The sequence below is a fragment of the Anas platyrhynchos genome, chromosome Z, assembly GCF_047663525.1.
Source record: "Anas platyrhynchos isolate ZD024472 breed Pekin duck chromosome Z, IASCAAS_PekinDuck_T2T, whole genome shotgun sequence".
In the NCBI taxonomy this organism is placed as follows: Eukaryota; Metazoa; Chordata; class Aves; order Anseriformes; family Anatidae; genus Anas; species Anas platyrhynchos.
In genome coordinates, this window is record NC_092621.1 from 5,831,755 (window position 1) to 5,854,917 (window position 23,163).

The following is a 23,163-nucleotide window of genomic DNA, read 5'->3' on the forward strand; positions in this document are numbered from 1 at the left end:
GTATTCAGAGGGACTTTCCTCTGCTTCAGTTTGTGCCCATTGCCCCTTGTCCTGTCACTGGGCATCATCCCACAAGGTATTTATAGACTGATAAGATTCCCCCACAGAGCTCTCTCTTTTCCTGGCTGAATGGTCCCAGCTCTCTCAGCCTTTCTTTCCTCATATGAGAGACACTCCAGTCACCTGACCATCTTATATAGCCCTTCACTGGACTCTATCCAGTATGTCCATGTCTCTCCTGTACTGATGAGCTCAGAGATGGAACCCCCAAACTGCTAAAACCTGGGCTTGAACCAGGAGCCTTTAGATCTTCAGTCTAACGCTCTCCCAGCTGAGCCACGTCAGCCCAGCCCTATGAATTAATATTCACAAAACCTGACACAACATAATTGTCTTTCAGACTTTTACAATTCAGTACACCATTTGCTAAAAAAGTGCAAACATCATTCTCCCAGTATATGTGAGTCTTCCACTTTACATGTGCCATGGTGACGGCATTCCCCAGAAGGCATGTCCCTTAAACAGAGGAATCTAATCTATATAATAATCTTTGATTATTCTCTAGATGACAGATCAATCTCCATTAATAATAATAATAATAATAATAATAATAATAATAATAATAATAATAATAATAATAATAATAATAATAATAATAATAATAAATATTCACTGCATCAAGACTGAGTTCCTAACTCTTAGAAGCAACTAATTATAAATACATGTGGGCATCAAGCTGCAGCAAGTTTACATATTTACATTTTCATGGTTGACCAAACTTCATCTATGATTTTTTAAATTTACACAAAATTATTGAATTCATGAGGATAACTCTAAAATAATGAAAATAAGAAAGCAATAATATCTGCCTTATACACTATTAAATAATTGGGAATCTGAATTATGTCTCAGGCCCATATTCATGTTCATGCTGGTCCCCTAGAGCTTAGGAGAACAGTGTCCTAATCATTTTACCCTCAAAGGAGACAAAGGAAAGAGAAGAGGTTGTGCCAAGCACAGTTTTAACCCCAGAAAGTCACATATAACAGATATTGCAGGACCACCAAAATTCTGTGTAATGTTTGTAATGGAGAAATTTCTTCTCTATGGTGTTGGTTAAGTGTAAAAAGGATGATGATGGTAGTTGAAATAAAAATAATTACAATGTATTTTAGTGTCCGGTTCTCTGACTGGAAATTCTTCTCCACCTGAGGAATGGCTGTTTAAAATGAACACTAAACACTACTTTGATGCTTTAGAAAACTCCACTACACACTTCTCTGTATATTTAATCTGTATAAAGGTTTGGCCTTTCTATCTAGGTTAGATTTCAAAATGATATGTAGATACCTGCAACTCACTGTCTTGAAGTGGCATCTTACTGTTATTCAAGCCATTGAAAAACCGGCCATCTGGAATTTAGACTCCTGTAAGAATAATTACCTTTCAGAAAATTTTAAGGATTGCCATATTAAAGTGTGTAAGGTGCCCAAACCCTGTGGCAACAGAGTCTCTGAGACTAATTTAAACAAGCCTATAATGTGTAATACATGCAATAAGTTAATGCTTATGTTCAAAAGACTGCATCTTCCAAACAAAGGGATTTTCGTAGGTGGTCATTTTGCAAAGCTTGGCTTAAAATAACATGTTCCTTAAGGAATAAATGGTCCAAATCATCTGAGAAGCCTAGTCACAACTTATTTAGCTGGTGTTGAAGCATGTCTTCCTTCACACTGCAGGGCATTTAGGCTGGGAAACAGAGTAAAATGTACAGATGGAAAGTCTTTCTCTGCTTTGCTTAGGAATGTTTGACAATGGTTACTTCCACTCTTTTAAATTTGTATTCTGATTTGTATGCTGATTCCAGGGTAATCTCTCTAATGAGATCTTTTGGTGTAATCATTAAGAACCTCACATTCTAATATCCAGCCAATATTTTAATACTGTGTTTTGCACTGGTCAGAAAACAGCATCATCTGTATATCATTTCCTGACTCAAGAGCTTAGACATGCTGTTTTCAGACATGGCTTTTTTCATAAAGTTGTGATACAACTGTTGTCTCACCTAGGAGCCCTGAGAGTTCCTGTTTTGCAGCAGCTGGAGAGTTTTACATCCTCTATTGTTCGTCTTTCCTCCCCTCTAGCCTCACTGTAAAAAAAAAGGAAATGGGATGTACACCGTGTAGGCCAGAGGCATTGTGTGAGATGCTACTGACACCCCTCCATTCTCCCATCTTTTCTGCCAGATAAGTCTCTGAGATGTCTGCCACAAGATGAGAGCTGGGAAACGGACTGCTGTACTCATAGGCAGGCCACAGGAACCAAAATGGACTTTGCTCTCCCCATCCTAATAGTTATTTTTTGTTTTTCCCTCTGTTCTTTCCCCCTTTTAGCTACAGCAGGAAGTGCATTAAAGAAGTACATTTAGGTCACTTCAGACCAGAACATTAAAACAAATGCTGATAGTTCAAGGTTAATAGATGCATAAAACAAAAGTAATTCCATGTCAAAGCTGAGATGACAGGTGATTTGACTTGAGACTGCCTTGCAATCACTCTTTTACATGTGCTCTGTACTGAGCCTAGCGGAAGGTGTTATGTTTCTGACATTTACTTGTCAGAAAGGTATGACAATAGAAATTGTTTCTATCTCTGCTGGTCTCAGATGTTAACCTTCTAGCTTTATTTTGTAATTGGGGTTCCACGGAGCTTTAACATTTTCTATTGATTCAATAGAAGAGATAACATTTCCAATCATAAGAAGGCATTATAGAAATATCAGGCAATTCACATATCAAAATGTTTGATAGCTGGGCTCACCACATTAATTTCTGTCACCTTTGCTAGGAACCCTTTATCCTCTTTTTAATACTGAAGGACACCTGAGAGTAGTTTCTGTCACTTTTATTGTTCAATAAAGTAGACAAAAGTTTCAATTAACAACCAAGGAGCCTCTAGGAAATTGTGAATGAGAGTATATTTTATTCATTTTTACTGTATTTCTTTTTTCTAATGTGCCAGCTGTGACTTCTAAGCCATGCTTCACAGGAGAGAGAGGGAAAAAAGTTGATATAAGCTTATACATTCAGAGGGCCATATTTTTTAAAACATCTTTGTTTTAGCTATGAGAGTCAGGTGTTACAAATATTTTTTATAATTCAGCGCTACATGTGGATGCCAATAACTTGATATCAGCCCTAAGATTTAATTCAGATACAAAGAAAAGGAAGAATGAGTATAATATATGGTGTATTAGGTTAGGAATAAGATGCAAGACTCTTATCCTTTGTAAGCTAGTGTCTTATGCCTGCATGCTATTTAAAAGCTTAGGTACTACACTTATACTTTGTAGTTGGCAAACAGCCAAAGAATAATCTGCTAGGTCTCAGTGCTATTTCTATGCCTTTCCTGCAATTAAAACTGGTAAGTTTGCAGAAGCAGGTGCCACAGCCAGGTTATAATTTTACCTTTGAAAATCCTTCTGTATTTCAGAATCCTTCAGATTTTGATGGATTAAAGATTTGCCCCAGTCAGCCATTCCACCAATCAAAGAGTTAATGGCAATATCCTTCTGGTGTCCTACTCCTCAGCCTGTTCAAGAGGCATTTGGTTAATGACCTCAAAAACATGTTTTAACTTTTGTTTAGCCCCGGAGTGGTTAGACTCCGGGACTTGATGATCTTTTTAGATTTTTTCAAACTGAACTACTGTCCTCTATTCCACTGACATACGCCTGAACAGTTGTTAAAACTTGGTGTAATGATACCGTCTTCAGCTTTGAAGCTCTCCTGACTTTACAACTTCCCCTTGACATGTCCCAGTCTAACATGTCTCAGGACATCTGAAAGACAATGCCACAGTCCAATCCAGTTGAGGTAACCAAGAGGACATTTTTCAAGCAGTTTAAGGGCCATGACCATTTAAAAGGATGAACTGGAAAGAAAGACCAGTAAAGAAAGAGATTATTATTTCAATTTTGTGTTTTCATCAATTTCAATCTATTTCATCATTTCAATCTATTTGTGTTTTTATTTTAAGGTCTGCACATATATTCTGTGACTGATTTTGGAGTCTAAATTATTTTTTTTTTATATGTTTGCCTGAAGGTTATAAAACACTTCAATAACACTGCTCTTACCCTTTCTTCTTCTCATTCATCTCCAGCTTGTGAAAGAAGAGAATTTATATAAAATTTCAATCCATCTAAAAGCTACCAATGTATAAAACAGGATAACAATTCCACAATGTAATAAAAATAAACACAGTTCAATAGACATCAGTGTCATGGAAACAACTGTTAAATTTCAGAAAGAAACATTCCTTACAGATGTATAAGTCTCCTGTCACAATGATTGTGTAGGATAAGTGAGAGTTGCAACCAGTCTCGATTGTTTTATTTTCCTTTCATTCCTATTGAAGAATGTATAAGTGCTGTGAGTAAGAAGTCTTGCCTGATGTTGGAGAAGCCAAATGGCCTTTTTTGCCACCATTCTTTCTGCTTTCTAAACAGAAGTTCAATCTACTTAAGCATAAAGAGAGCAATAAAATCAGTTGGTCACCAGACAACAAGCAACGTCATCTAGCTGTCCTGCTCCATAACAATTTCCTTAATGATTTGACAGTATCTTTCTTTTCACCTATGGACTCTTGCTCCCTCTTTGTTGTTTAATTTAGTCAAGGTGCCATGCATAGCTCAGGGTTGTCATAGGCAAAGTTTAGGTAGCAGTCAAAATGCCATCTATGATGGCAGTACTCAACATTTCTTTTCCATACAGCTTTCTGATATCAAAATACTCTATTGTAACATCCAAAAAGGATGGCCAACATTTAAACTTAATTATCACTATTGTTGTAATTGCATACCATACAAGTTATGAGGCCAATATTTTTGAAAAAGCAGTTTGTTGTTCTTCACTAGCCTCTCTTTCTTCAGCTCCTGATGGCTTTCATATGGCTCTATATCAGGCTGACACAGACTTTTACATCTTAAATGATAACCATCTGCATGATGCAACAGAATTTGATGTACCTGCAGGGGTGAAAAGGACAGCTTATTAGTGGTTGGACCTTTCTTTTTTCTCAGATACGTGGTTGTGCAATGTATATCAAATTGACTGTCCAAAACCTGAGACATCTAAAAGTCACAATCAGTAGTTAAAAGTGTTTTTTTTTTTTTTTTTTTTTTTTTTTTTTGTATATCATATTTTGTCTCCTTTGACTTTTAGGTTTTGTGACATTCATAAATAATATAAGGCCACTTATTACTCTGTGTTTCAACCTTCAAATTCAGGTTTGGTCGAGTCTGGGTTACTAAAACTGCTATCATCTAATTTTTTTTTATATAATAGTAGTAAAGAATAAGAAAATAAAACTATAGATAGAAAAAGATAATCCTGATTTCTGATATTAAGTACTTATTTTTATCAAAATATTATAGTGTTTAATTTTTCATCATTGTTTGGTAACCAAGGCCTATATCCCTTTATATTTGAAACTTTATTTTTTCATTATACAAAAAGTTTCATTTACTATATTGTTTTACTATACTGTTTTTCCTTACCATTTTCTCAGAAAAAGACTCAAAGTTTAAAACAAAGGTTATAGGTAAAAAGTGTAAGAAAAAATCTTTTTTTTTTTTTTTTTTTTTTTTTTCCTCCATCCTAGGACATGTTGCTGTATTCCAAATCAGATTTCATTTTCATTCAATTTTTTCTTGTGCAAAAAATCCTGAACAGTTGCCCTGTACACCAGTCACAGCACAACTGTCAGCACTGGACCACCAATTTCTCTGGAGTTTGCAAGGCCTCAGCTCTGGGCCACATCAGACTGTTTGAACTTTTCTTAACCTGCCTCTAGGTGTGTGGTCACTTGGTTTAGCTGTAGCAGCAGGCTTGTTAATCATTGTGTGGCTGTGCTGACTTTGTTTTGCTTTTGTTAGCTTATCATCCAGACATACATTTTATGTAGATAGTTGGAACAAGTAGGTATGCCATGTAGAATGAGAGATTTATGACTAACATAATAACACAGTATCAAAACATACAGGCTTTGTACAATAGCACTAGCCTTGAAATTGAGGGTCACATGGTGGAAATGAGTACAGGAATGGGATGTTAATAGACAGCTCAGGTTGGCAGTGAAGATCCAATGGCTATAAACAACCCAGCCATTATTTTTTTCTTTAAAATCAAGCTGAACAAAAGTGGCTGCAGTGGTAAGAAAGAGAATAGAGAAATTATATCTCACATACATAAAATGCAGCGTATATAATGAATTTGGATGTAACATGGAGATGTAGGCCATTGCAAGATATAAAAATATGTAGGAAATACATAAAAATCTCCATTGGATCCAAGGAGATCCAAGATTGAGGAGGAAGGGACTATCAGCATTGTCCTCAGAAGGATTCGGGTGCCGATAACTTAATGTTCTCACAGCACCAACAACCCATTTCCTCTGTGAATATCAAGTTTTAAATTCTTTTATAATAAATATTGTATGGATGACCTGATAACAAATAATTATTTTGTTTAAAGATACAGAAAACGTTTCTGAAAAATGTACACAAAATATCAAACTCTGGAAGTTACTGCCTGGCTCCAGTCTTAGACACTTTAAAGGTTATCCATGCCAAAGAGAACAAAAATAAATCAAGTAAGTGAGTATGTTGAGTTCTGTTGTTGTTGTTTTCTCTCCCCTTTTATTCCATCATGTTTTTGCTGGAAAAGATGCATTTCCTGGAGTTGCTGATGTGTTTTGGGACTCCATGCACAGATACTCTCACCATTTTCAAGTCTAATTCCTAACGTTGGATTTACCTTTTTTCTGTTACGAACAGTCAGTGCTGTGCAGGACGAAGTAATTTCTTGGATAACCTGTGCAGATCCAATGGAGAGCTGTGGCTATCAGGACTAAGACCTTAAATGTGATTTTATGTTCTTTGGTGTAGTGGGTTTACGTGGCAAGGTTTTGGTAGCAGGGAGCCATAGGGGTGGTTTCTGTGAGAAAGATCTAGAAGCTGCCCCATGTTTGGGAAGGGCCCCATTGTTTTCCAGATCTGAGCCAATAAGCGATGTTGTTTTGCGCCTCTGTGAGAGCATATTTAAGACAGGAAAAAAACGCTGCGCCACACAGCAGCTGGGAGAATGAGGAATGGCCTTGCAGGCACCAAGGTCAGTGCAGAAGGAGGGGGAGAGGTGCTCCAGGCACCAGAGCAGAGGTCCCCTGCGGCCTGTGGTGAGAACCATGGTGAAGCAGGATGTCCCCCTGCAGCCCATGGAGTACCACAGTGGAGCAGGGTTCCACGCTGCAGCCCGTGGAGGAGACCACGGTGGAGCAGGTGGCCCTGCACCGATGGGGGCTGCCGTCTGTAGAAGACCCCTGCTGGAGCAGATTCCAGGCCGGACCTGTAGCCCGTGGAGAGGAGACCACGCAGGAGCAGGTGACCTGGCAGGAGCTGCTGCCTGTAGGGGAGCCAGGTTGGAGCAGTTTTCTCCTGAGGGATGGACCCCGTGGTACGGACTCATATCTGGAGCAGTTTTGGAAGAGCTGCTGCCCATGGGAAGCCCACGCCGGATCAGTTCATCAAGGACTGCATCCCATGGGTGGGACCCCACAGCACAGGGGACGAGAGTGACTGAGAAGGAGCAGCAGAGAAGAAGCGCTGTAGACTGACCATAACCCCCATTCCCCTGTGCCGCTCGGGGGGAGGAGGTAGAAGAGGGTGGATGGGAGGGGAAGGTGCTTTTGGTTTCTTTTCTTTGTTTCTCACTTCTCTAGCTTGTTAGTAATAGGCAATAAATCTTACTATCTCCTTATGCCAAGTCTGTTTTGCCTGTTACAATAATTACTAAGTGATTTTCTCATCCTTATCTCAACCTTTGAGCCCTTTTCACATATTTTCTCCCCATTCCTCTTTGAGGAGGGGGAGGGAGAGAGTGGCTGTGGTGGAGCTCAGCTGCCCACTCGAGCAGACCATGACATTTGGAGAACCAGTCCAGAGAGCAGAGCTTTGGGTCATATGTTTCTGGTTGCTAGAGGACCTTTTCTTAGACAGTGGATTTTCCTGAACCTAGTACTAAACTTTCTGATGAGAGAAATAGCTTTCCAAATGTCCTATTCTATTGCCTATCACTAGTCATAATTGTTTTGTTGCACGGACTCTGAAATATTACATAACATCAGGACAGGAAAAATCAGAACTGAAGGGATGTAAATAGGAGATGGAGATAGAAATAGCAAATGGAGCAAGACTATATGCCCTCCCTGATATTTATAAAGGAAGTTATTGTGGGCAAGTGAACGAACTACAGAAGTCTCTGCATTGAGATGAGGACCAATAAAGTCTCCTATGCTTACATATGTTTGATTTGATGTATGATAGCAATCACATAAAAAAGTGGCATTTTCTAAGTAGTTAGCAAGTGGATATATATGCAGAATCAAGACCTACATGTTATATGTACAATTTATACATCATGTTAGAAAAGTTATCACCGTTCCAAACAAGAAAGTGTCAGAATTGCCTGCTCTTAATTATGCAATCACATCCATCTAGAAATCACTGCATTTTTTGCCGCTAGTAGAAAAGCAGTATGTAATTAAGGATGCTATAACTTGTGCATACACATGGAAAGATTTAATTATCTTCTCTCCCTTTTCAGGACCAACCTTCTTTCATTGCTTCCCGTCTTTGATCTTTGGCTTAGGTTTAGCCAGATCTACACACTCCCACCCTCCTTATGCAAAGCTCTCTCCTCCTCTAGTCCCAAGGTTTCTTCCCTCTTGAATCTTTCCCCTGCTTTGAAGCCTACCTCCCAGGCTGGCCGCTGTAATCTAGCAGTCTCCATGGAGTAGGTGGGAGATACATTTGCTGCAAGAAACAGTGCACAAGGGTGAATAAAAAGTCTGCCTCATGCCCAGCAACACTCCCTCCTGCTGTATTTCAAGACCCTTTTGCAAGCACTTGGCTAAGAAATGGACAATGGCTCATTTCTATTTTAAAACAGGAAAAACACTTGCAGTTTTTCTAGGTTAATTCTCAGAAATATGTACAGGGTTCTTGCTGACATTTTTAAAGAAACACACAAACCAACAAATCTGAACCAAACAGACTAAGCCATTGACATTTAGCAAACATATTAGTAAATAGAAGTAGGATGAGGTAACAGGGAAATGCTCAGCAGCCTAACTAATTGGTTCTGATATCAACCCCTCTCCTGTAATAAGTTGCAGTCCTGCTTACATATCTACTGAGTAACATGCATATAAACATCTATCTACAGTGATTACAGGAAATACTCTGCAGTCCGATATTTGTGCAATTCAGACATAAAATAATCTAATTCAGGCACAATAACATACAGGAAAAAGTATGATTAGGGTTGCAGAACAAACTAGCCTGCAAGAGCAAATACTGATAGAGGGTTTTTGACACAAGCCTGTACTGCCTTATAACATATTATCATTTCTTATGGTTCCAAGGTCAATGTCTCTTTCACAAATAACATTTCGGACCTGTAATTGTTCATCTACATGCCAGCAATTATGGGCGAATTGATCAGCCAGTAATTAATGCTATGCTATTACACTTTTTAATTTGTAGATTATGCAGCTGTGAGCATTCACACATTTTTAATTTGTATATTATACAGCCACAAATGTTTACAATGCCCTTTTTAATCTCCTTACACTACCAGTGCCATTATTCACTATAGATTAATGATACACCGAATGCTGAGGTTTATTTCATTTACCACTCTTACCAAGAGAGCAGTTAACATTACTGTGCTCTATTACTTAATGTCTTACTGCAGCTGCTAGTGAGCATTGGTTACCCTTTAAAATATTACCAGTCGAATATTCTCTCCCTCTCTCTTAAGCACTCTTGCTACAGACAATATGACTCTGTGGTAATATTACACTTTATTTTCAAATTTATTTCCAGAGTTTTGTTCCAAAGCATTTCAGTCTTTTGTTCCAAACAATGGTACCTCGCCAGCCCTGGATGTTTTGCATTCCCCAGCCTGTTCTTCCTACACTCTTCCTCTGCATGACTTCACTATCTTCTTCATATTATATTGTAAGCTGGGCAGCAAGCCCATAGTCTTACTTCAGGGAAACATTTCTGGTCAGGACAACACTCCAGCATGTCTTTAACCTAAAGCACATGTTCCAGTCTATAGAAGAATCTCTTGCTTACATTATTTACTTGAATAGGAAACTGCAAAAGTAATCTTTCTTGCTATAGACTTAATCCAAAGTTTATCAAAAACAACAAAAGCCATCTATAAAAGGCTTGCTGCAGAATTTAGGGATATCACTTTTTTTTTTTTTTTTTTCTCAATTTTTTCTTTAATATGGCAATGTTACTGCTACCTCTTATAAAGTGATTTGTGATATACCGATGAAAGTCTTAGGTACTGTTAAAATCTTAAGCTGTTTGAAATCATGAAAACCTATTTCACTTTCTAGGCCCCTCTTTCAAAGTACAGGTCAATTTTATATATATATATATATACACACTATACATGGTATATAGTATTTATATATAGTATATATATGTGTGTGTATATATACATACATATGTATATATGTATATACACATTCATAAACACACACACACATATATATATATATATGCACAAAACATTCTACTTGACATTGATGCATTCTTACCTGAACTTTACTTAAGGCAAAATGTTAAGTATTCTTCAAAACTACACCAAGCAAAATAGTTTCCTTCTTTCCCTCTTCTTCAAGAAGGAACAAAATATTCTGAAGTTAATTATGAGGAAAAAATAAAACTCACCTGATTTGTTGTTCCCCTACAAATAAAATATCTAAACCACTTCCATGGAAAGACTCTTCTTTACAGCCTTAAGTCCTGAAATGGTACTGAAAGGAAACTTAAGAGACGTTTTGCAAATCAGTGGACAGCTGGACATGTAACTAAAACTTATTTATTTTATTTTTATTTTTTTAAGAATACCTTGACTGAAAAGTGAAACATCTATTACCTCTTCAAGATCGACTGAAAAGTGAAACATCTATTACCTCTTCAAGATCACCTCCTGAAATATAAAATGTAGTGGAAAAACTTGTCTCTTAAAGGAAGATGCAACACTTGACTAACATTTCCACAAGAAATCATAGTGAATTATCAGAGAAAAAATATCCATTTTAAAGTCCAGCTGATATGTTCCTTGAAATAATGTTTTTTCAAAAAAAAATATTTTTCCCCAGAAATCATATCCATTTAACACGTAAATAACAAAAAACTGATTTTTTGTTGAAAGGCAGTTTTGAAGGGAAAAATGTTTAACTAGTCCTAGTTAATACTGTTACAATAATTTACACCTATTGAAGATTAGTACTCATCAAATTCGCATGGGCATTGCAAGGATTAATGTTTACAACATTTAACTGGAAAGCTAAAATGATTTTCCACAAATATTTAACAGTGACACCTGTGATAATTCGTGTTACATACTATGTTAAGTACAAAAGATGTCTGAAGAATGTCAGATATCACTGCTGATAAACATAAAGACTTCCACAGGATTCTTGCTAATAGGCAGTTGTAAATAAAAATAAAAATAAAAATAAAAATAAAAATAAAAATAAAAATAAAAATAAAAATAAAAATAAAAATAAAAATAAAAATAAAAATAAAAATAAAAATAAAAATAAAAATGAAAATAAAAATAAAAATAAAAATAAAAAATGCACATTTCAGGGCCTATACCCCAGAAATGATGGTTCAACCCCCTCCTCTACTAATAAACCCCCATGCAACCCCAATCCTAGTCCCATCAAAATAAAATAAAATAAAATAAAATAAAATAAAATAAAATAAAATAAAATAAAATAAAATAAATAATCCTGTATGTTTTAGCAGTTTTTTTTATATACATATATATTATAAATTTTTAATTTCTAATATATATATATTAAAAATAAATATATTTTTCATTACATATTTTATCCATCCAATAGATTTAAATTTTTCTCAGGAACAGGAGAAAGTTTTTGCAGGCAAACTGAATCATGTTCTCCTGTCTCAAGCCCCAGAACATTTATATAGTGATTCCTAAGCCTTCTGTCAGTGACAGAACTTAAGCGTGAGCTTAATTTATGTAATTTAACTGGGATCCTGCTTCTTTGACTGAAGAGATCTAATAGATTAGTCCACAAAATGTGGTGGTAATAGGAGCCCTGGTTTTTAATGTCTGCTGGAAGAACTGAGATTTTACTTTCCTTCTCATAGAAAACATCTATAATTATTGTAATGTCAGATAACAAGTGTGTTCTAAGAAGAGAAAGCTAACCCAGCTCACTGAGTAAAGGAAAATTCATTGACATTGCCAGCATAAGGAAGAACTTTTAAGGCACTTATGGAAAACAGACTTATGTTCCTTGCTGAAGCACCTCTTGTGTGTTGTTTTGAGGTGGCTTAGCAAGATAATTCTTGTAAACACCAATTTGACCTTCCCTGCTGTCACTACATGCTAACAGGGTGCTGGACTCCATCCCTAGGTACCAGGCTCCTCACAATTGAGTTTGCATTAACACAGTAACAACCACATGTCTATACTCTTCCCTTTCCTCTTCTTCTTCTTCTTCTTCTTCTTCTTCTTCTTCTTCTTCTTCTTCTTCTTCTTCTTCTTCTTCTTCTTCTTCTTCTTCTTCTTCTTCTTCTTCTTCTTCTTCTTCTTCTTCTTCTTCTTCTTCTTCTTCTTCTTCTTCTTCTTCTTCTTCTTCTCCTTCTCCTTCTCCTTCTTCTTCTTCTTCTTCTTCTTCTTCTTCTTCTTCTTCTTCTCCTTCTTCTTCTTCTTCCTCTTCCTCTTCCTCTTCCTCTTCCTCTTCCTCTTCCTCTTCCTCTTCCTCTTCCTCTTCCTCTTCCTCTTCCTCTTCCTCTTCCTCTTCCTCTTCCTCTTCCTCTTCCTCTTCCTCTTCCTCTTCCTCTTCCTCTTCCTCTTCCTCTTCCTCTTCCTCTTCCTCTTCCTCTTCCTCTTCCTCTTCCTCTTCCTTTCTTCTTCTTTTTCTTCTTCTTCTTCTTCTTCTTCTTTCTTTCTTTCTTTCTTTCTTTCTTTCTTTCTTTCTTTCTTTCTTTCTTTCTTTCTTTCTTTCTTTCTTTCTTTCTCTATTTATTTAATTATTTATTTTTAATAAGGCCAGATTTTTATTATTATTATTATTTTTTATTGTCTCTGTCCTTGATCCTCAAAATTATGCTTAAGATGCCTAACTCCCACTGAGTCCACATCAAAGATATTCTCTTGGCTTATTCTTGTCCATATAGCTCTTCTCTACCTAGGAAAGAGAGTGTAGAAAATGTTCTTACCTGTCATCCCCACGACACCATTTAGATACACATGCAGATAATATTCCCTTTCTTTAACCTGGTGGTACCTGTAGTTTTTTTTTTACAAAATAACTTCCAGACACAGAGCAAAATCTCTGGAATTTCCCTGAGCTCTGCAAATTAGTTTCTTCTCTTTCCCATACCCCACATCTCCTTCACCACTGAGATTAAGGAGTTTATAAAATACAACTTGTTACAACCATGAGGGATTACTACTATATATTATCACTCACAGCTCATTAACCCCGAAGCCCTGCTAACTAAGAAAATCCTCTCTAATGAGGTTTCCTTCACTGCACTAAGGAACAAAAGGTCTCAAAGTTTTGCCTATTACCAATCTTCTTCAAATTATTTTCCCATAATTAAAATGGAACTTTAAGGCCATTAAAATACGGATCTGAATTCTTGTACTCAAGAAAATCCACGTCCACTCTTATTTCTGTGCTTGCAAAGGATCTTCAAGCTGTCAAATAGAGGGGGAATACATTTCTGCCTTTAATCAACTATAAAAACAGGATCCTACTTTTGAAATAAAGTACATGACTTCTGGGCATATTAGTCATAATTCAGTTTTGGTGTAAGCAGACCCATCTTTTGTTACCATTTATGGGAATCAGGACAGTTTTCTTCTGGGTTAAATTAGAATTCTTTGTCAAGAATTGCAAAAGCAAATGGACTACTTGTCAGGTGTTCCAGCAGTAAGTGTGATGGAAATTTCCGAAATAAATTGGCTTAACAGAGGAAGAAAAATAAGTCTATTTACTATTATTTACATAATAGTAGTACTTAGCAGATCCAAAAGGGACTGCGAAACTCACTGTGTGAATTCTATTGAGAAAGAATGTACAATTACAGAGTAAATCTTATGGGCATTAAATGTTCCAAATTCCTATTATATGGTTAGAGAAAGGCTCTTCCTCCTTTCTAACTCTGTTGTGCATTCAAATTCAGTTTCTGGATGAAATAAATTGCACTATTTCAACAAAACCTGCACAATGTTAATTCTGATAGTAACTAGTTACTTAGTGAACCCTATGTAACTTAATGAACTTAGAGCCCTAGTGATTTGAACACTCTATCTATTGTTATGTATTTAATATCAAAGACTAGTAAGAAAACTGAAAATTATGGGTTTGGTAAGAAGGCCCCAATTGTTTCATCGTTAAGCTTGCTGCACATGATATCTTCTCTCTACGTTCCTTCAAAAATGTCATTGTGGGAGTTTGAGGTTGTCTGTGTGCTAGCTGGCTGCTAGAAGGCTTATTCTTTAGACTAGAATCATCATAACATTTTTTAAATATCTGTTTCTGTCTTGGAGACACTATTTGCTTACAGATGAAAAAGACCTCCACAACAGGAATAAAGGGAGGTTCTGAGGTACCTTGTCAGTAAGAGCACACTGTCACAGCCAGCAGTGTGCTCAGGTGGCCAAGAAGGCCAACGGCATCCTGGCTTGTATCAGAAACAGTGTGACCAGCAGGGCTAGGGAGGTGATCGTCCCCCTGTACTCGGCTCTGGTGAGGCCGCACCTCGAGTACTGTGTTCAGTTTTGGGCCCCTCGCTACAAGAAGGACATCGAGGTGCTTGAGCGGGTCCAAAGAAGGGCGACGAAGCTGGTGAGGGGCCTGGAGAACAAGTCCTACGAGGAGCGGCTGAGGGAGCTGGGCTTGTTCAGCCTGGGGAAGAGGAGGCTCAGGGGCGACCTTATCGCTCTCTACAGATACCTTAAAGGAGGCTGTAGAGAGGTGGGGGTTGGCCTGTTCTCCCACGTGCCTGGTGACAGGACGAGGGGGAACGGGCTAACGTTGCGCCAGGGGAGTTTTAGGTTAGATGTTAGGAAGAGCTTCTTTACTGAAAGGGTTGTGAGGCATTGGAACAGGCTGCCCAGGGAGGTGGTGGAGTCACCATCCCTGGAAGTCTTCAAAAGACGTTTAGATGTAGAGCTTAGGGATATGGTTTAGTGGGGACTGTTCGTGTTAGGTTAGAGGTTGGACTCGATGATCTTGAGGTCTCTTCCAACCTAGAAATTCTGTGATTCTGTTATTCTGTGTAATGACAGGTACATCATGAGCTAAAGGAAAGGCAATTCATGCCACAGTGGAATAGAAGGAAAAAAAAAATATATATATATATATATTTTTAAAACCTAGATGATGAGCCCAGCAGTAACTTCTAGACAAGAGGTTGAAGTGCTACTATACTGAGATTAAAGTTGCTGTGTTACTGTGGATCCAGTAAATGCAGATCTTCATTGACTCATTGTAGACCCTGCAAGCAATTGCTCTGATAACACTTATCTTCATTAATATTCTTCATTATTCCTTTTGTAAGTCAGAAAGTGACTTTGAGTTCACCTAAATCAGGAAGCCCCAATGCCATCTTGTCTACAAACAAGTCTTTACATAGAAGCCAGGTTTTGATTCTAGTTTCTGTTAGTGGTAAATGATGGGCAACTAAAAATAATATGAATCGTGGGCAGATGCTCTCAGCAGAAGTTTTCTTAGATAGACAAATTGTAAAATTAAACAAACAGCCTCTTTCACATATTAAATGTGTTCTCTTTGCAAAGGGCATCCACAGTGACTCAGATTTCCCAACCTCACTAGTTAAAACATGAAACTCTGAAGTCCTCATTTCTATTTTAGTTATTCTAGTAATTTTATTTGAGTCATGTAATTGTTCTGTATTTCTTTTCCACATTTTCTTTCATTTATTTGTTTCTTTGAAGTGTTCCTGGCAAAAAAAATGTTTTAAAATAAGCCTAAGAGAATATGCACTTAATAGACTAAGCAAATTTATATGTAATAACTATAACCAATTTCCTTCCTTCCTTCCTTCCTTCCTTCCTTCCTTCCTTCCTTCCTTCCTTCCTTCCTTCCTTCCTTCCTTCCTTCCTTCCTTCCTTCCTTCCTTCCTTCCTTCCTTCCTTCCTTCCTTCCTTCCTTCCTTCCTTTCCTCCCTCTCTTCCTCCCTTTCTCCCTTCCTCCCTTCCTCCCATGACTATGTTTATTTTTTTAACATGGGCTATCATGGGTGGGATAAAGTTATAGTGTTAGATAAGTGCCAGATGGAATTTTTGCAGCCTAAACTTGATACTACCATGACTAGTTATGGGATATTCAATCTAATTATAACATTCTTGGGGTTCTTTCTTTTCTCTCTTTTATTTTGTTTCATGGTGGTTTTGTGGTCTATTTTTTTTTTTTGTTGTTTTGTTTTTCAAAGAAAGCATAAAATATCCTTCTCTTATGCTAAAGATTCAATTTACTTTCCTGAATTATTTATCTTGGTTTTACCTCCCCCAAAGTAGATATGTTTGTATCTTAATTTGTTAGTTTCTTTTCCTCGATACACCTAAAAATCTTTACATCAATATATACCTATGATGGAAGAAAAAAATGAAGAGCATATGAAACTCTTACAAGCCTGGACTGCACAGCTAGATTTTGATTCTGCATCTACTATCGAATCTTAAAACAAAGTCTTCATTCAGTTGATCCACCGTGACTTGAGTAGTACTGCCCAGAGTGGTACATGCACATCCAGAGATGTGGCTGCAACACTTTCAGATCACATGTGGTTATATGCAAGATGGTAAAACTAAGCAACTTGCATGAGATGAGCTGGATCTGTCAAGCCTGTCAATGCATGCAGCACTTTCAAAAAAGGGTAGGCAGCTGATTTTGCAGGTGAACTAAATAGAAGCTTCCATCCATTTGAGACCTGTGATAAGCCTCTCTCTTCTTGAAGTAGCTTAAATGTACATTGCAGAGGGTTTTATTGTTAACCTCTCTTTGGCCTTCAACAAGTAGTCAATAGCCCTGCAGATTACATTCTTCTCTGCCATCCTGATTGCTAGAAGAATTCATCCAGAACTAAGCCACTACAGTAAACAGCAGGGTGAGAATTTTTCAGCAAAACACTTCTTCACCAGAAAAAGGTGATTCATCGAAACTGAAATCTTTCAGAGGAGAGTGTTGGTTTCATTGATTTTTGTGCTGACAAAGTTATGGAGTTTCTGAAAAGCTGCTGTTGTTTTTGTTTTTGTTTTTGTTTTTGTTTTTCTTTGAGGTGTTTGAAGCAAATAACATTTTCTACTTCAAATAAGTATTTGGGCAAATATTAATGCAAGGTTACATGACCACGGGTAATTTAATAATAAAAATAAAAATATGAAAAAATATTTTAAAGACAAAAGACTTTTTTTCTCATATTTTCAGTTTATATCTTTTTTTTGAAGATTTTTATGTTATTTCAAATTAAACTAGAATATTTCTGATTGAATGGTAAAACAGCCTAACAGCCTCCAATACACCCATAAAGAAAATAACCAAGTGCTTAATAAGTTTTCCATTTTCTTGTGTCATAGACTAGTGAAATCATCCAGAAGACAGTCCTCATCAGTACTATGGCTGTATCTATCTCTTAGAGTATAGAGATGGTTCATTCATGTAAATATAATCTCGATAAAGAGTGTATAGACTGTAAAGAAAAATAAAACCATATCTGAATATACTGCTCAGTCAATGAAATGCCAAAATGAAATTGTTACGTTGTCATAATATACATCTACTGATTTGCCATGCTATGAAAGTACAATTGCCTGGTTAATTTTTTGTTTGTTTGAGCCACTGCTAAAGAATGAGTTATCCAATGAACTTTTGAAGAATTTCAAATAAATTTCTGGGGAGAAAGATACCTGAAAATGTGTGATAAGAAGAAACACGATAAGAAAACTGTGATGTCTTAAGATGAAGAATGGATGTGTTTGAGCAAAAATACCTCTTCTAAATAAATATTTTCTTCATATATCCATGTGAGTAGCAGGAAACTATATTGCCCAAACATAAGAAAAGTAATAGAGAAACAAACAGCAATACTCAGAAGGCGTGGAAAGACTTTTTATTGCAGGCAGTCTGCATGGGATAACCAGGACTTTGCTAAATTAAACAATCAGATAAGGATATTAAAATATTAAAGCATACAGTTTAAAAACACCATGAAAAGAAAAGAAAGAAAGAAAAAAAAAAAAAAGAATATGTGTCACAGTGAGGGACAAAAAAAAAAAAAAAAAAGACCTCTTTGGCTTGCAGAGAAAAATAGCACATGCAGTTTGCCTGCCTCAGCAGAAACTAATATGAGGTGAGAGATAGCATAGAAAATGAAATGATCATAGCAAATTAATATGGACCTTCTGAGAAAGCAGATCAGGAAGTGTTTTTGTAGATAATAGAGACAGACATAAAAACAGCAATACTGATGGTGAGCTTTTTGCAAACACCCTGGTGCTGAATGAGATAGAAAATGTACAGCATGTTATCATTTAAAAAGGGATTGTGCCCTTTTTATAAGGCTGCTTCATCCACTGAGGAAACGAGTCAAAAAGATCAAAGGCTGCACCGGGTTTAGTTCTCCCCAAAAATCTGAAGCTAAGTGAAATATAGAAGCAACCACAATGGCAAACAACATAGAGAGAGGATCTCAACTAAAATATTCTGTTTTCTCCCCAGTCACTAGTGTATTAGCTGAGCAGAGATAAAAGAAAAATCATTATAATCTTCATAATGCTTGCCATGAAATAGGGACACATGAACTGCAAAGCGGGAGATTTCTTGTTAGGCTGAAGCTTGTATTTACAAGTGAAGGGAACAGAGGTTTGCCTAAAATCAGGGATCAGATTTCCCAGGGACAGTAGATGAGGAATTATCAAAGGGTGTAGAAATAGCATTGGCAATGGCATATAGTACTGGGGATTGAGATAAATGTATTGCTGTTCTGTCTGATACTGGAACTAATCTCTGAAAGATATACAGGAGGGGATGAAAATGTCAAAACCAAGGTTTATCTAATTGCTTCAAACTTTAGTGAGACCCTCTGTTCCCCTAAATTCTCTGCTGCTGCCTCCTTCAGTCTTCAACACCCATAAAACCAAGCACCATCCTAGTAACAACAAAGGGTGACAGACATTTATTACAAGTCCCTTTAATTGTTTCATAACTGAAAATGAATCCTGACCATCTATCAGAAATCCTTTCCAATATGTTAGTGCTATCATCCTGATGCACCTGTGGAGCCAGGTTTCTGCTCTGAGCTTGGCCACAGCAGGTGACACAGACCCTTCCTGCTAGGTACTCATGTTTCCTGTCTTTGCACTAAACATCCTGCACACAAATGTTGAAGTTGGTGTGAAGATAACTGTCTTAGCTGTTGTAAAAAGAGGACAAACTGGTTTTCAGTGCCTTAACATCATGAAAAAAGTGCCAGTTTCTCATGAGTACAGAAGAATGTAATCATGGTGAATTTGGCACCAAGAGATTTTTTCCCATGAGGGAATATTTCATGTTTGCCATTATTATTACTTTTTTATATTAGTTAAACACAAAATCTAAAAGACAGCTGTTCAAGTGACAGCCTCCAAACAACAGACCTTTTTTGTCCATCCTTTTCCTTATATTCTACCTCAATATTCTGCTATAATGCTGATTGACTTGCTAACCAGCTCGTGAAAAAAAAATACTGCAGTATAATCTCTACTGATGCTGAAGGAAGTGGAGTGCTCTGATGGAAATGAAATATGAGGTTTTGGGGCGATTTAACAGTAATTAGTGGTAAGCTGAGCAGTGTAGTAACTCAGGGAAGTTGTGATTTAGTTGCTGCAGGTCTCTTGGCTGTATCATGCTAGTGAAGAAGAGAAAAGGGATGATGACAAGCATAAACTGTAATTCCCATGAGAGAGAACAACAACCTAGGTGATCTACAACATAGGGTAATCTCAAACAAAGCTACAGTGAAACATTTGAAACAGAAAAGTGTCATTTCAGACTGGGGGGAACATTGAGGAATGATGGAGTATTTAAATTTCTACTCTCAAATAGGGATAAACAAGAAATAAATATAAAATACCAGTTTTTCCTACACAATTGTTCTCTAAATTGGACGTCTCATTCTCTTAGAGATTCCTTAACAAGTATATTAATTGACACATAAAATTGACACATAAAAAATAAATCAAAAAAGGAGACAACAGCAACACCTTTTGCAAGATTGTATCCAATTTTATTGCCTTTTTAATATTTTAATGATCTTTTTATAGATAATTTTACTATATGCATTTTATCTTTATTGATACTAGTGTATGTCTATATCAGATATTTGCTAGAAAGTTTGTGTTGGATTGTATATAAATTAACTTGATATTTTCACATCATAACACACATCTATCAATGAAAATCAGTTTATATCAAAAAACTTAATATAGAAAAGTGTTTAATTTACAGTAGAATTGTATGGATTTTGTCTCGTTACATAGTTTATTTTTGCTTGGTTTTGCTGATTAATATACCTAAACCAACAAAAATGGTTAACATGTTTGTGTAGATTTATAGGTTTTTTATTTTTTTTTTAAATAAGTTCTCAAATGTGTGAGTTATGAAAATGACTTTTTAAATCTCCTGTTATTTCATTGAAATTCCCATGTTATCTCTGCAGCAGCAAGTAGCAGCAAGGATAAAATAAGCTTTTATATTCTGTGCTGGATTGAACAAAACGTTTTATTTAAGTCTGGATTTTCCTTTAAATTTGCTGAAAATGTGGAACAATAGAAACTTAATTTGGACTATCCCAACTGGTTGAATAAATTAGAATAATTTTATTATTATTATAATTATTATTTGTAAAAAAGTGTTATCCAAATAGATTTAATTTCTTACGTCTTGACTTTTAGGCCAGAGGTTGGACTTGATGATCTTGCGGTCTCTTCCAACCTAGACAATTCTGTGATTCTGTGACTTTCCTCTCTCCAATGTTTAGGGGAATCACACCACAGACACAGACACAGGTCTGGTATAGTTGTCCTTATTGATAAAGCTATCAAGGTGAACATCATATAATTGTTGATTTGGGACATTCCTTTCTTGTTAGAATAGGTACATTGAAATAAATGGAATAGTTAGACTTGAATCACTAAGGGGAAAAAAAAAGGGGGGGGATTTTGACAATATATCTAAAAGATTTGCAGGGACTGAAAGAATAAACTTGTTCATGAATTCCCATTCTTTGTCATTTATGCTTGCTGACCATATTTTGTAAATCTTTTGTTGACTTCAGGACATATGAAGAATTTAACACTGATTGCAAACGTGTTAGAAAGAGTTCAATGGTGCCCCACAGGGCATTAGGGGAGAACAGAAGCAAATTTAACAGGTTCAGTGTCTGAAATACCAAAGAAACAGGTCTTATTCTCTAGAGAGGAAAAAGCCAGTTTGACCATGATCCCATGATCCTAACAACTGAACAAGACTGTTTGGAGTCCCTTAATTTTTAATTCCTTTTTTTTTTTTTTTTTTTTTTTTGAGATAAAAGAGTTGATGTTTAATGAAATTAATTTACAGAGTAGGCACAACTTCATGTTTCAACACTGAGCTAAACACTGCTATGAGATTAGAAAATAGGTCAAATTTCTCAGTAGGTCAATCACTGTTTTATTACTTCAGACTGTCACCAGGATTGCCAGTTAATGTTAGTATGTTGCAAACATTATGTTGCATCAAGTTATAGTGAGTATAAAAATGTACACTTTAGCTCACTACTAAAACACTCAGAGCTGTATCAACAAAGGACTGAGTCTTTGAAATATCTCACCTTTCAGTGAACCTCATGTTTGCCTGACCTTCTTTCCTTTATACATTTAATCTAGTAAAAAGTCTTACATGGTTCTAGTTGTCCACTAATTGATAGGAACAAAATCATCTGTATGTGGAAAATCCAGGCAAGTAATGGTGGAAGTTTATACCTGATTCTCTGCAAGATTCTCCAAAAAAAAAAGGCATTTACCTCTCATAAGGTCAGGCAAACTTGTTCAGGGCAGATGACAGGGAAAGAAAATGATCTTGACTCAATTCTGTATTTGATCTTTTCCAGATATATGTAAAGAGAAGCTGAATGCTATACCACAGTGGCAAAATGCTGGTGGTCTCTATGCAGAAAAGAGTTGTGACAGCTCCAGGCCGTTAGTCTGGGAGAAGTAAAATAAAATTTAATGTAAGGACAAAAATTGAGCTGGAGAAATCTTACTCCAGACTTGTCCAGATGTGTGTTTTTAGGCTGTAACTCCTGGATCAAGTCCTACAAGACAGCCAACTATCAGCTTTTAAGAATGTTTGTGGTGCTCTACTTTACCCTGTAACTGGGGATCCTGACATTCATCTAAAATGTATTTGAAAAAGACACTTGGAGCATGAACTTAAAGCCAAGATTTCCAGACCATTCTCTAAACATATAGGAATTATGCAGTCTATGTTATTGTTCTTTCAGTCTTCCATGATAGATCTTCACACAATGAGTTAAACAGGATTTGGAAACAGGCACTTGAACTTCACCTTCTCATATCCTATGTGAATGTTTTAATAAAAATTAGTGTTTACTGTCTCTAGTGTATACTTTTTTTGTGCTCTCTTTCTGGTCCAACCTTTGAAAAATTAAACAGGTCCAGAGAACTGAGAAATTTTATGATCTTTTGGGAATCAAAGATTGAGGGAAGGACTTAATTAGACCATAAAATACAAATTTGTTGTAGCCCTTGTAAAGGTGTAGCACATAAATATAAAAAATATTAACACACAGTATAAACTGTTCTAAGTACCCCATGTTGATTAACAATGAAAGATCTCACCTTTTAAAATAAAAGCAATGCCAGTTGTGGAATGTAAAGTGTGCTTCGAATTACAATGAACTGTAGAATGCATTAGCCACAATATCAAATGCAGTCAAATTAAAATGTTCCCTTCTGACATTTTCAAT

General features: G+C 36.4%; 1 non-coding gene across 1 annotated transcript; it reads right to left on the minus strand.

The window, feature by feature from the left end:
* Positions 1–273: 273 nt before the first annotated feature.
* On the minus strand, positions 274–346 carry TRNAF-GAA (transfer RNA phenylalanine (anticodon GAA)). Its single transcript has one exon. It is a non-coding gene; the product is annotated as a tRNA-Phe (tRNA).
* Positions 347–23,163: the final 22,817 nt, after the last annotated feature.